This window comes from Podarcis tiliguerta (assembly GCF_965153285.1).
Source record: "Podarcis tiliguerta genome assembly, chromosome: 14".
Taxonomy (NCBI): domain Eukaryota; kingdom Metazoa; phylum Chordata; class Lepidosauria; order Squamata; family Lacertidae; genus Podarcis; species Podarcis tiliguerta.
Genome location: NC_139547.1, coordinates 29,819,266 through 29,834,567, shown reverse-complemented (window position 1 = coordinate 29,834,567; position 15,302 = coordinate 29,819,266). Strand labels below are relative to the sequence as shown.

The 15,302-nt window shown below is 44.3% G+C and overlaps 1 protein-coding gene and 1 long non-coding RNA gene across 2 annotated transcripts in view; both read right to left on the bottom strand.

The window, feature by feature from the left end:
- ERN2 (endoplasmic reticulum to nucleus signaling 2) overlaps positions 1 to 15,302 on the bottom strand; it is a 269,302-nt gene that overhangs the window by 54,105 nt on the left and 199,895 nt on the right. The window lies entirely within an intron of this gene.
- LOC310664057 lies at positions 8,486 to 9,975 on the bottom strand. Its single transcript, XR_014504769.1, has 2 exons — positions 9,515 to 9,975; positions 8,486 to 8,721 (listed from the first exon to the last, which is right to left on the bottom strand). It is a non-coding gene; the product is annotated as an uncharacterized lncRNA (long non-coding RNA).

Here is a 15,302-nt window from a genome sequence, read left to right as displayed (position 1 = left end):
TGCAAGTAGCAAAGCAGGTCGGATGTTACAGCACCATGGAGAGCTCAGAGGGAACCACTTGCTCCAAGACAGAACCATGGACAGCTCCAAGGTAGCAAAGTAGATTGGTGTTGTAGCACCACAAAGCACTTAAAGTGGGCAACTGGCTTGGACAAGGACTAGGAATGCCTCCAGTCTACCTCTCTTACGGTGTCTTTTCCTCCAGGACACAATTAAAGTTGTTGTTTTCCGCCCAAAATAAAATAAAATAAAAGCTAGCCTGATCCACTGGGGGACTGCAATGGGGAAAGGCATGAAGAAGAGCATGTTGGTAAGTTTATTTTGATGAAATACAATAATTATCAGGCTTAGCAGCTGTTGCTATTTAAAACAAGCAAAAAAAAAGCAGGGCTCGCATTGAAAAATGTTTTGCAAACCAGTTGCACCAACAATCTGTTCCAGCCAAACCAGCCATTATGGAATCCGTATAATAGCAGCAGCTCATTACAGAAAAGTTAAATTGCAAATCATTTTTTTTCTCCCCTGCACAAAAGCAGGGAGATGAATGCACAATTTTGTCTCAAAGAGAGAGTCTCTTAATTTTTGATGTGGCTGCCAAAAGATACCTCACTTCATGCTGCAGCTGCTTCGCAGGGACTGATTGTCCGTTTCAATGACAGGAAGTTTCTGTTTCAAAAGAAGGATTTAAGAGCAATAAAAAATGCAAGTTAAAAAGCCAGAAGTTTACCAAACTGATCTCCATTTTTTTTAAAAAAAAGAAAAAGAAAGAAAACCGGCTGTCCTGAGTGTTCAGGAGGATGTTTTAAAAGGCAAATTGCCATGTGTTTTTGTTTGCAACTTTAGGTGCCACTTCATCCATGACAAATTTAATAGGCACATGTTAACAGCCTCTCATAGTGCACCCACGGTGCTGTCCCACAATAGTGCTAAAAAATAAAGAAGCACCTCAAATATTATAGTCTTAGTGGATATACATACCTTTAATGCATTGGGCTGTAGGAAGCTGCCATATACAGACTACTGGTCAGAACTGTCCACACTGACTGACAGTGGCTCTCCAGGGTTCCAGGCAGGGAAGACTTTTCCAGCCCTACGCAGAGATACTGTGGATTGAACCTGGGGCCTTCTGCATGCAAAGCAGAACCTCTATTCCACAAGGCCCTACCCCCTAAAGATAACAAGTAATATTCTAGTCCTCATGGTTGTGAAGAAAGAGTTGATAGAATAGGAACACAGGAAACTGCCTCATTGGGGTCCACCTATCTCAGTAATGTCGACACTGACTGGCAGTGGTGCTCCAGGGTATCAGGCAGGGGATGGTCCCAGCCCATCCTAAAGATGCCCGTAGTGATTGAACCTGAGACCTTCTGCAAGCAAAGCAGATGCTCTACCACTGAGCTACTACAGCCCTTCACTACACTGACCTGTAGACCACTGACCTGTCTAGCGCAGTACCATCTACACTGATCAACAGCCAACTCTACAATTCTATAATTCCATCTAAAGTTAGAGATGGGTGGATTAGTCTATTTCCAGTCTGCAGTCAGTTTCATTTGCATTCATTCAGAACTCCATCTGTCCTGTTTTTTGCTTCTTCTTTTTAAGGTTGTGTCCATGTTCAGAAGAAATTGAAACACAGGCAACGTGCATCTTATATTCTGTAGCATTAATTGTCCACTCCAGAAAGAGCTGAATAATCCAACAAACACCTTGGATTCTAGAAGCTGGAAGATTCCTGGAAGATCTTCTCGATATTGGGCGATATCCAACGTTAGTCCTATTCTGAGTGTGGCTTCGTTGGATATCACCCACCATATATTCTTCTTCTCTCTAATACAAATAAAGAAACTGTAGCTAAATTCCTGTTCCTGTTGGGAGCAATGAAGACATGAGAAAAAATATTATCCAAATATTTGCAACCTTGTTTTCCTAGCTGTTGAAGCAGATGTTTAGTAATCTGGTATCTCACTTGGTATGTAAATGGATGTGTAAGTTTTATTGTGAGGTCGGTTGATGGGATCAATGATGGATTGATTCTGCTTTTTTTTAATAATAAAAAAGGAAACTGCACAAAATTTTGCATTTAAATTGTACATCGGTGGGGAGCTCTTTACAGTCCACATTCATTTCTGGATAACCTTGGGAGGGGGGGCTACATGCCAGTGGTGGGTGGGACCAGAGTCAAAAGTGGGTACGGGAAGGAATGTCAATGCTACCATTGTACACACCTGTCTCTATCCCCCATCCCAGTGGTTTGGTTTTTTTTCAAAAAAAAATGTTCATTTTATAACACAATTAAAAAAACACAAACAGAGAAGACAAACAATACAAACAAATTCTTGTCATATCCTTATTTTTTTAAACATTTTTAAGTGGGCTTACCCAAGTCCCACCTATCTGATTTTCTTTTTACTTCATCTTTAGCAGTTTACATATATCATAATTTCTTACCATCTTTTTTTTTCACACTTACTTTAACCATAAAAAACTTCACATTTTATCACTTATAAAATACACTATCTTCTACTTCTAATCCTACTGCCTTTATCCACTTCCATCAGAATATCATTATACTTCAACCACGTATCCCATCCCAGTGGTTTTCAACCAGTGTGCCATGGCACCCTGGGGTGCTTTGAATGATGGTCAGGGGTGCCATGGGCAATGCTGGCCTCTCTCCCTCTTTCCTCCCTTCCCTCCCTTCTCTGATGCCCTCTTGCGTCTCTGCCTCCCAAAGGCTTGCACAGCTGTTTGTTGCAGCAGCCCTGGCTACAAGCTCCCCAGGTGAATGATGCCTCTGGGGCTGGCCAGAGGGTGCTTCTCAGTCCCCTGTGGGGCAGTGTGAGCAGGCAGGGAGGGGAGCAGCTCAGAGACCAGAGGTAGCAGCTGTGGCTGCACAGAGGGCTCCCAAGGAGAGGGGGGAGGAGAGGAGGCTGGTGGAACACTCCACAAGGGATGGTGTGTGAAAAAGGGGGAGAGGCTGCCAGCTCTGCAAGTAAGGGGTGACATAACTGGGCACTTGAGGGCCACAGGGGTGCCACAGAAAGAATGCAGTTGGTCAAGGAAGCCGTGGACTCAGAAAGGTTGAAAACCTCTGCTCCATCCAGTCAAGGAAGAGGCATCATCAGCGCTCATCCAGTCAAAAACACTCAAGAAGAGTGCAAAGCAGGGCCTGTGATGTGTGTGGTCTGGAAAGAATACAATGGGCCAGGTTGAGGGGCTGGAGGGCCACATTCAGCTTCCTGCAGAGGTGAGTTCCATAGTTTAATCATGTGCTGCGTGAAGAGGGAGTTTATTTTATCTGCCCTGACTTTTCTAGCATTCAACTTTCTTAGATGTCCCTGAGTTCTAGTGTTATGGGGAAAGGAGGAAAACGTTTCTCAAGCCATCAGCTCAGGATCTCCCTTCATTCATCTGATGACATGGACAGCAGCCCTCAAAAATGCATCTGATAAAAATGTATTCCTTTACGCAACAGCAGCGGCCAGAATACTGATCGCAAAGCACTGGAAGGGGGAGAGAATACCATCATTATTAGAATGGCAAAGTAAACTCTGTGACTTTGTGGAAATGGTAAAATTGACAGCAACTATTAGTGACCATTCAAATCAGAGAATAATTAAAGAATGGGAGGGAGTGAAGGAATATATGAAAAAATATGGTTCCGGAACTGGAACCGTAATTGATAACGTGTAAAATGTGCAGGGGTAAGCAAGGAAATAATAAAAGAATCAGCTGAACAATGATTATATTATAATAACACAACAAGACGGAAGAAAAAAAATCATACATGGGTGAAGGGGAACAGGGGCTATAGGGGAATTTGAAATATTATTTATAATATAAAAGCTTTAATATAAAATTTCTAACTGTGTTACATTTGGATACAGCAAAGAGAAGTTTAGAGTATTTGGTATATTTTAATTTAGATAATTATGTAATAGGTTTATGTTAGAAAATGAATATGGATGTTGAATTTGATGTTTGTAATTTTTCTTTTTTTGGTTTTGGAAATAATTAAAATAAAAATAAAAATGCATCTGATAAAGTGGGCTGCAAAAACAGGGGGTTGGGGTTTTGAGCCTCCGGTGAGCGACGACATCTTTAAGCCTTTGCTGCATAGCACCACAAGTTCCATTGGCCCCACTGCTGTTGCTGTGTGCTTTGAAACCTAAAAATATTCCTCTCCAGGACCGAGCACATAACTTATAAACACGAAAGCACTTATTATCGTTTAATCACCGGCTTTGTCCTCGCCACCCTTAGCAGTCGCTCCGTGCTCCCATCAAGATGAAAATTAATTTGTCATTTCAGCTGTATTTTTAGGAAGGGATTTCTCTCTCTCTCCCCCTCTCTCTCTCCCACTTCAAAACAAGACACAGCGCTTGGAGATTGCTCCAGAAACACCCATCTGCCCTCCTTGCGCCTTGACTGACCTCATGCCCTAGAACAGACTTCTCCAACCTGGTGCCTGCAAGATATTGGGAACGACAACTCCAGTCATAAGAATGTAAGAAGGAAAGATGAGCCTGTGGCATCAGGCCAGTGGCTCATCTGGTCCAGCACCCTCTTGTCACAGTCACCTTTGGGAAATGCGCAAGCAGGATTCAAGCACAAGAGCCCTCTCCCCTCCTGTGGCTTCCAGCAACTGGTATTCAGAAGCATTGCTGGCACCAGCTGTGGAGGCAGAGCACAGCCATCCTGGCTAGTAGCCATTGGTGACCCTTTCTTCCATGAATTTGCCCAATCCTCTTTTAAAGCTACCTAAGTTGGTGGCTATCACTGCCTCATAGGGGGTGGGGGGTTTCCACAATTTAACAATGCACTGAATGAAAAGGGTTGTTTTGTATCTGTTGTGAAATTCCAACATTCGGCTTCATCAGATGTCCACAAATTTCAGTGTTATGAGAGAGGGAGAAAAACTTTATTCACTTCCTCCATGCTGTACATAATTTTATAATCTTCTATTGTGTTGCCTCTTCCTCACATTTCTCAAATCTAAAAGGCCCCAGATGCAGCTACCTGTCTTCATAGAGGAGTTGCTCCATCTCCTTGAATCATTTATTGAAGGTTGAAAAAGGAGTACAGTGGTACCTCGGGTTAAGAATTTAATTCATTCTGGAGGTCCGTTCTTAACCTGAAGCACCACTATAGCTAATGGGGCCTCCCACAGCTGCCACACCGTCGGAACACGATTTCTGTTCTCATCCTGAAGCAAAGTTCTTAACCTGAGGTACTATTTCTGGGTTAGCAGAGTCTGTAACCTGAAGCATCTGTAACCTGAAGTGTCTGTAACCCGAGGTACCACTGTAACAGCATTGCATTATCTGGATTTGGGGGATACCCTGTGAACTAACACAGATTCCTATGTCCTAACTCAGCCAGGGTTCATAAAAACTGCATATACACTAAACACAGAGACTGGAGTTCGAATCTGTGAGGTGCTTTATCAACCTGCTATAGGAATGGTTCAACAGATGACAGCTGCTCAATGAGCAAGGAAGACAGACTTTGGTTTTTCTGCTGGGCTACCTGAAGGTGGCAGCTGAAGAATATTTGTGCTATTAAGTTCCACACAGCTCTTCATTGCTTAGAGCGAAGGCATTTATACTGTTGACATCAGAAACTTGCCAAATATTTTGAAGAGTGACTGCTATCTGAAATGTAAATGCTTCTGGGCATTTGCAACGTAAACCAACACACACAAAACCCAGCGCAAAGAGTGTTGAGCTTTGCAAATAGTTGAAAGCAATTATGCTGTCATGGTTTTTATGCTGCTGTAAGACACCTTAAAATCCTATGGGCAGAAGGGTGGTATGTAAACATTTTGCATAAATAAATGTAGTGCACTATAAGCCAGCAAAATATCAATCTATTTTTCTGGCCTGGTTTAGGGACAACAGCTGCTTTGATAACTCTGTATTAAGTATTAATGTGTAAGTATTTTTATAGAGTTATATACATTGTTGTATGCATCTGTGTATGTGCTGGTTACCTTAGGAAACCTGGACCGTATAAGCATATAATGTGCACATGTTATTATAATGTAATGATGCATATAATATGCAATCATTGTTCGCATTTTAAGTGGAATCAGTGGGAAGTAGGGGGGAATATCTGCTTCTTCTTGCGCTAAAGGAGCAAGATTGGAATTGGGAGGAAATCTGTGTAGATAAGCTCAACATTAAGGGCAGATCTACACCATAAAAAAGCACATCCAATGGCTCCCCCAAGGAATTTTGGCAACTGTAGTAAAGAGCACTGAGAATGGTATCTCTGTGAGGGGGACGCTACAGATCTCAGGATTCATCTGCAGAGTCATGTGCTTTAAATGTGCGTTGAATGTGTAGATCTGCTGCCAGATTTTCAGAAAATGCCATGCATCCATGACATCCAGGCAGCACAATGGAGAGCTCCAAGTGACTCATAAGTTGCTCTGGCAGAAGCTGGAGGTGAACTGAGGCTGTGGGAGCCTCTTCCCCCAGATCACCTTTCCCAAACTCTACCAACTTAGCCTGAAGACCTGGCATATTCCCGGCGCTGTTGGGCAGGTGTGGTAGTGCAGCAAGCACTTGGTTGCTCTTGGTTGCCAGTCAGGCTCAGGAAGGATCCCAACAGGGGCTATGCAGAGCCCAGGCCGCCAGCCTCAGGTTTTCTGGGCTCTAAACCACCAGCATCAGGACCCTGGTCCAATTCCCCAGTGGGTGATGCAGCAGCTTCCTGATTCCACCCATAACTGTGGGGAAAAGTTGCAGGCTCAAAGTTTTGTGCAGTTGTAATATCAGGGCTGATATTGAGTTCTATAAGGCACCCTCAGTTCAGTTAGCTCATACGTTGCTTAAGTAAGTGTTAAGTATTCATGGGAATAGCAAAAATGAGAGGTGAAGAATCTGAGATCAGCTGAGGCAAGCTAGGACTGAGCTAGCTGAGAAGTGAATAAATTACTCTTTCTTTCTTTCTTTCTTTCTTTCTTTCTTTCTTTCTTTCCTTCCTTCCTTCCTTCCTTCCTTCCTTCCTTCCTTCCTTCCTCCCTCCCTCCCTCCCTCCCTCCCTCCCTCCCTCCCTTCTTTCTTTTGCAAGTCCCTTTGGTGTTACCTCTGAAGGTTCAAGGACCTGTGAAATAAGAATGGAAGAAGGTGACTTATACTGAGTTCAAACCCTTAGTGCATCAAATTTAGTATTGTCAACACTGAATGGCAGATGCTCTGCAGGGTTTCCAACAGAGATCTGGGGTCTTAGTGGATCACAAGCTTAACATGAGTCAACAGTGCAATGCTGCAGCAAAAAAAGCTAATGCTATTCTAGGCTGCATCAACAGAAGTATAGTGTCCAAATCAAGGGAAGTTAATAGTACCACTCTATTCTGCCTTGGTTTAAGAAGGATATTGAGAAGCTGGAATATGTGTAGAGGAGGGCAACCAAGATGATCAAGGGTCTGGAAATCAAGCCTTATGAGGAATGGTTGAAGAAGCTGGGTAAGTTTAGCCTAGCAAAGAGGAGACTGAAAGGAGATATGATAGCCATCTTCAAATATTTCAAGGGCTGTCACATGGAAGAGGGAACAAGCTTGTTTTCTCCTGCTCTGGAGGGTATGACTCAAGCCAATGGCTTCAAGTTACAAGAAAGGAGATTCTGACTAAACATCAGGAAAAACTTTCTGACACTAGGAGCTGTTTGACAGTGGAATGGTCTCCCTCAGGAGGTTGTTGACTCTCCTTCCTTGGAGGTTTATAGGCAGAGGTTGGATGGCCTTCTGTCATGGATGCTTTGGCTGAGATTCCTGCAAAGCAGGGGGTTGGACTAGATGACCCTTGGGTCCCTTCAAAACTCTACAATTCTATGATTCTATTATCTCTCCCAGCCCTACCTAGAGATACAGGGGGTTAAACTGTCAGAATCTCCGCTCGACAAAGCTCCTCCGAGCTCCTCCGGAATCGCCCTCCGACGTGATTAACGACCTGAGCCTCTGATAAGGCTCCAGGCACATTCCCCATTCAGCAGAGTTTCCAGCACAGGGAAGAGACGAGAAGTTTGAGCTACATTGCTAGGTTTTATTACTAAGCTACGCAGACAGAAAAGAAATACATCCTCTCTCTGTGAGAGCAGAGAGCAACTGAACAAACAAAGAAGACAGGAAACCAGTAACGTCACATCCGTCTCCCGTGAGACTGCCAACAGTATGGAATCTCTGGAATGTAAACAGAGTCTTGTGACTCCAAGAACTGCACAGTGGCAACAAACAGAAACTAACATAAACCTGGGACCTTCTACATGCAAAGGGGGTGGTCCTCCTCCAGATTGTGGTCTCTCCACTTCCTTAAAGCCCTTGAGAGCCACTACCAGTCAATGTAGACAATTCTGAGCTAGGTGGACCATTGGCCTGACTTGGTATAAGGCAGCTTCTGATGTTCTTATGTTCTCCGCCAGGTCAGGCTCCTGGTCCATGTAACTGAAGTTTGTCTTCTTTTCCAGGCAGTGGCAGCTCAAGATTTCAGACAGGGAATCTTTCACAGCCCTGCCAGCAGATACCATCAGGGATTGAACCGGCAACCTTCTATGTGTAAAGCAGGTGGCTTTCCACTGAGCTTGACCTCCTTGTGCATCTTCTGCAAGGGGAGCAGGAGCTCTCTGTGAAGTGTCTGCAAACTGAAGCTGTGAGCTCTAAACAGGCTGGGGGAGGAACAAAAGGCTCAGGAGCGCAGGATTGGCCCTCTGGAGGCTCTGCAGAAAAACAGCATAGAAAACCATGTCTGTCCCCAAAGAGACACTGATGCCTTTCATCTTTATCAGCCAGAAAAGACAACAGAGGAGAAAGTGTTTCAAGTGTGTAATGGAAGCAAGACACCTCTACAGTCCAGGTGTGAAAATCACCTAGGCAGCTTCATGTGAAAGAGAGAAAGGAATCTGTCACACGGGTGAAGGGGCACAACATCTCCTACCAGTGTATAGGAATGTTTGGATTTTCAATGGCTGCAATGTAGCCAACAGTACAAATTTCAGCTACCCCTGAGGAAGGGACTCCTGACCTATTCAGAGCTTAGGACTAGGAGTTGAAAATAGGTTAACCCTTGTATCTTTGCAATGCAGGAAATAATAAATAAAAGGAAGAAAGGAAATAGGTTCTGGGGCTCTGCTCTGCTCGGTCGGCACTGCTGCTTGTTTCAGAGGCAATTTGCAATAGCCTCCCCACCTCACTATCTCCCCTTTATTTAGTGAATTGATCTCCAGCCTGAGAACTCCATTGATACTGTGGAGGCTGCTCCATTAGGCTAAATGGTGAACGGCTTTGCCACTGTAATAGGAATTTTGAGGTCTTAGATATATGTTAAATGTTCATAAGTGTACCAAGAGCCTTCCCATTGTCTCAGGAATTGAGTAATCAGCATTTTAATGGGTGACAGACTATCAGGAAAGGCAATCAGATAATGGGTGACAAACTATCAGGAAAGACAATCAGGAAATGCTATCAGGAAAGGCAATCAGATAACCTGGCAGACAGGAAAAACAACAACACCTTTTCTGTGATGTAGATATGATGTTTGTGGGGGGTGGTCTTGGGTTACACCCCTTCTTTGATGTATGTATGATGTATGGAGGGGTGGTCTTGAGCTCCAGGGCAGGGAATTTAAAATGTCTACATAAGGCCTTGTGCGCCATTGTTCTGGGTTCCTCCTCCTTTCCTGCGTGTGAGGGGAGCACCCTGTTGAAACAGATCAATAAAGATCAAGCTCACTAGCTGCTTTGCTTCTCAATATTCTCTGGTTGGCCTCTGTTATTTTCTCCTACCAATAGGCAACCTATGTAAGGGCTCTTGGATACCCCATAAGGGAAAAAGGGCAGATTTGGTTTACAACACCACCCCGCTACCTGCCTTCAGCCAGACCCCAACTACCTGGCTGCTTTCTCACAAGCAGGAGTACTGCCAGTCAGCTTCTTCTTCCTCTACCAGCTTGGTCTTGCCTTTGTTGAGCTCAGCTGAGAGGAGGATGTCCTCATGTCTGGCCCTGGCCTGGAGCTGGATGCTGAGTCCTGGGTGGTGGCCGCTGAAACCAGACACTCCCCAGACCAAGGATCTTGAGGAGCAGGCAGGAGCCCCCAATCCAATGCTGAAGATCCTCTTAAGGGGCCCATTAGGTAGAGTCCTGGGGCTCAGCTACATTGGTCAGAAAACAGCAATTTGAATGTCTTATAAACGTGCAACACCAGATGGCGACAGAGAGCAGGAAATTTCTGACTTATTTTCCTGTGTGTAGATCCACCCCGGTGGGGAAAAAAATCCTGGAACTGTCATTCATGGGTCTACTCATGAGTAAGCAGTCCCTGATACTGCTTCGCTGCCAGCAGCTGTGATTAAGGTTAGCTATGATTCCTACATTCCTTCCTCTTGCATAACAATAAGACCACAGTAGAGTCATCTAATGAAGCTGATGAGATAAAGTGCAGACAAAAGCAAGGACCTCTTTAGACAATTTGGAATTAACATATTGAAATCCCTGCAGCTGGGTAATAGTAACAGCAGCAACAGTGATACAGTACAGAAGGTGCGAGGTGGGGAGGGTTCGTTTTAGCATTGCACAGAGCGCCACTGACACTTGAAAGTCCAAATTCCATCACTGTCATAATTGAGCTTCGTAGCTAACTGGGACTGTGCCCAGAATTCCCCAGTCAGGTGCCAGTCAAATGTCTCAGATTGCAGCTCTCATCACCATCATTGTCATTTGATCCTGGGGCTGATGGGACTTGTAGTCCAAAATGGCTTTGCTGGCAGTCCAAAGCATCTGGAAGGCACCAGATTGCGGGAGGCTGGTCTGTCCATTGCAGCTGGCTCTCTGTCCAGCAGAATCTCCACTGCAGGACATAACAGGGGGGAAAGAGGATTGTTGCAGCCACTAGGTTTCATAGTTGAGGGGTTGGGGTGGGGTAAAACAGCCAGAGCTCTCTTCCTTTGACAATTATTTTAACGAGCTGCAATCTCCGGCAGCCTGACATCAGTGCAGTGCACGCTGCATTAAATGCACAAATAATGAATATATATTTGTTTCCATCTGATCAGCATCTTTGAGGTTCAGAAAGCTCTCATATCATCAGATGCTCCAGCAGGGATGGTCACATTGTGCTTTGCTCTGCAGGAGCGAATCTGTCAATAAGTTTTTAAAGCCCTATTAGGAAACATGAATTGACAGGAAGAGCCAGGAGGGAAAGTTTGCTATTCCAGCTCATGGCCTAGTCTTCATTATGCACAACAACAAGAACTCTCCCCCATTTCTGTGCCGAGGCAACCGAAAGCCAGTGTACTAAATACAAGATGTAAATTAAGCAAATGGGCAATTTAAAAAAACCCTATCATTTTGCATTCTGTTTCTGCAAGCCATGGCAAGAAAGAAGGTGCTGAACTTTCCTCTCCTGATCAGTGGAAACTCCTGCTCAGTCTCATCACTGGGTTCTGTGATTTCATTTGCTAATTTTCAAGCTTATTTCCTACAGCCATGAAGACTAGAAACTTGCTTTTTTCATACATTATTTACTTAGCACCATCCATACACAGAGATGGCTTATATATGTGTGTGTGTGTGTGTGTGTGTGTGTGTGTGCGTGTGTGTCATTTTAAACTGATATTAATATTGTTGTTTTTTAGTTTTAGATTTTATGATTTATGTGTAAATTGTATTCCATTTGGTTGCGTACCTTTTGATGTGCTTTATTCATTGTCTATGACTTTTGTTATGTTGGTAATTATGTAAATCTTGTCATGTTGTAAGCAGCCTTGAGCATAGTTTCAACTATGGAAAGGCGACATACAAATAAAATGATGGTGATGGTGATGATGACGCTTTAGAAAGGATGAAAAGTCAAGTCCCTGATTCAGGGGAGCTTATAAACAAGAAAATGAAGGGGGGGGGTTGAGGAAGCCTAAGAGGTTGGGGGTGGGGAATATACACTTATTTTCATTGCCCCTGTTTAGGCTTAACTGCATCTAGTCATGAAAACTAGGTGGGTTTTCTGCTTGCCCATGGCTGGGAGCTAAGTAGCTCTCATTAGACTACCACAAGATTGACAGTTTCAGAGTTGATTTGGCCTCTGGAAGTGGAGCACATATTGATGAATGGAGACAGCAGTGTGGGGTAGATTTTTTTAAATTCACATTTTAATGCAATACCACCTAATCTGCACTTTCGGAAACAGCAGACGGACTGAAATGCAACCATCCTTTAAAATTGACACTTTTCTGAATTTTGCATCAGAATTATTCAACTCAGAAATGTGCACAAAAAGGCATGTATGGGGTGGGGTTAATTTCATGTTATAACTTATATAAAACAGAGAGAACAATTATAACAACAGATGAAAATTAAAGGATGAAAAACAGGCACATAGAATGAATGCAGTTGCACATGGGTTAAAACAGCAAAGTCCAAGTACAAAGTATCAGCACTGTCAGATTATCAAGTTGGGGGGAGTCTTTATTAATGCATATATTGGTGAAAAATACAGAATGTCCAGGGAAATTATTTGCCAAAAAATGCATACAAGAGCAGAAGTGCACACTAAGATGCCGGTGAAATTTCATGAGGACCTTTTAAAAAAATATATTGCTAACTGATGCGGAAATGTGGCAAATTAGAATGAGGCAAATAGGAAAGTGAGAGAAGCAGGAATTGACAGCTGCATCCATCGCTACGTGAGAGGGAAGTTCTGTGCTGTGCTGACTGAGCTGCCATTTGGGCTACTTTTAAGAAGCAGCCACATGGCTGGTGGGTTGTTTTCTTCTCCCGCAAGACCTTTACACAATGCACAGTGAGGCAAATTGGGGCAAAGAAAGCTGACCTTTGACAAAAGTGCAGACCTCCCATCCCCTTCTGGGAATAAGAATTACCTGTAATTTGGTGAGGACTTACACTACAAGGAGATTAAACAGGTGCAGGCAATGGCTCGGCTTGGAAGGTGGTTGGGGGGCAGGCAGGCAATGTTTCGGAATAAATCAAGAGCCCGCAACACCTTCCTGCCAACTGATAATCACCCACCATCTTTTCTTGAGCACAGACGGACATTTCCTCTAACCCAAAAACCATAAGGGTTGCTCTTAGAGTGTCTCCCCACCCCACCCCACCCACTGGGCATGTTTAAAGAAGTTCCCTGCTGTTTTTAGAAGCGGGTCTGGAAATGGAGATCAGAGTGTTAACGGAACTGTTAACGGAGAAATCTGAGGGCTCCCATGGACAAAAAAAAACAAGGACACCAGTTAGGAATACCAGAGCAAAACAGCAGCCAGTAGGTTTGGTCTTTACTGAAGCCTGTCGCAACAGGACTCCCACCTGCCACAAGGTGGAACAAGATGGAAGCCCCGAACAAAAGAGAACCCAAACTTTTATTAGCTGCTAATCCCCATATTACACACACACCCAAACTACATCACTAATACATCATGGTTATATCATGAAAGGGGAGGTCTGGTGGCAATAATCTGAGAATCCTGGACCCTGCCCCGTGGTTCCCCTTGCCCTCCACCGAACACCCATCAAGTGTAACAAAAGAGATATTTACATTTCCCTGTTCCCCAGCCAAGTTAATTACACCCTTTTGTCTTCATCTGGGTTTGTTATTTCTGGAATGGCTACCTGTCTGGCACTCAGGTATCAGGATGCCAGGAATTATCACTCAGGCAGAGGGGCTGCTGAACAGCTGAGCTCACATATCTAAATGAATTTCTGAAGTTCTCCCAGTTGTGATAGGAATTTTGAGGTCTTAGATATATGTTAAATATTCATAAGTGTACCAACCAAGCACGTACATAGATCAGCACAAGAGGACCAACCTGGAACCATTTTGATTCCCAAACTGGTCAAATGTTTTCCCTGCAAGGAGGGAGGGGGGTCAGGGAGCCTTCCCATTGTCTCAGGAATTGAGTAATCAGCATTTTAATGGGTGATAGACTCTCAGGAAAGACAATCAGGAAAGGTTATCAGATAACCTGGCAGACAGGAAAAACAACACCACCTTTTCTGTGATGTAGATATGAAGTTTGTTGGGGGTGGTCTTGGGTTACACCCCTTCTGTGATGTATTTATGATGTATGGAGGGGTGGTCTTGAGCTCCAGGGCAGGGAATTTAAAATGTCTATATAAGGCCTTGCGCGCCATTGTTCTGGATGATTCCTCCTTTCCTGCGTGTGAGGGGAGCACCCTGTTGCAACAGATCAATAAAGATCAAGCTTACTAGCTGCTTTGCTTCTCAGTATTCTCTGGTTGGCCTCTGTTATTTTCTCCTACCAATAGGGAGTGCAAACCCATCCATATAAAGACATGGCTTCAAGGGAAATGGCTATTCTTGCAATGCCCCCCACCCCACAGTCACTCCTGCTTCTCTCCCAGCACTGTGGACTGTGTTCTATGATCCTTTGACCGCCAAGGATCAGCTGCTCCTCCCTTACTACTTGGTACCCTGGGCTCCTTCAAGAGGAAGGGGGTGATACATAAATTCAATAAATAAATACTTCGTCAGCCTACTTTTTGCATGCTGCACTTTTGCAGATTGATTCTTGGCAGTGGTTGGGTTTTTTTATACATATATATAAATGTGTCTGTCAGCTGCTTTGAAAAGCTACAGGTGTATGTTAAATGCTTGGAGAGGCCTGGCTTGAAAAGCAACATGCTAGCACTATAAATAAAAAGGACGCGGGTGGTGCTGTGGGTTAAACCACAGAGCCTAGGGCTTGCCGATCAGAAGGTTGGCAGTTCGAATCCCTGTGACGGGGTGAGCTCCCGTTGCTTGGTCCCAGCTCCTGCCAACCTAGCAGTTCGAAAGCACGCCAAAGTGCAAGTAGATAAATAGATACCGCTCCGACGGAAAGGTAAATGGCGTGCGCTGCTCTGGTTCACCAGAAGCGGCTTCGTCATGCTGGTCGCATGACCTGGAATCTGTACTCCAGCCCCCTCGGCCAATAAAGCGAGATAAGCGCCACAACCCCAGAGTCGGTCACGACTGGACCTAATGGTCAGGGGTCCCTTTACGTTTACTTTGGCACTATAAATACATAACAAAATGGGAAACTGAAAGGGAAGCCAAATGTAGGGAGCCACAGGCTACACGGCTTGGAAGGACCAAGATCCCAAATCCACCTTGGTAGATTTGATACTGATAATAGAGGCAAGATACTGGAGAGGCCTGACCCCTATCATTCAGGCTTGGGTGGCTTTTAGGTTAGACTGCTGTAATTCACTCGATGTGGGGCTGCCTTTGAAGACAGGAACTTTCCTTGGTGCAGAATGACACTTCATTTTGAAGCAGGTTTCCTTTTCCTTTTT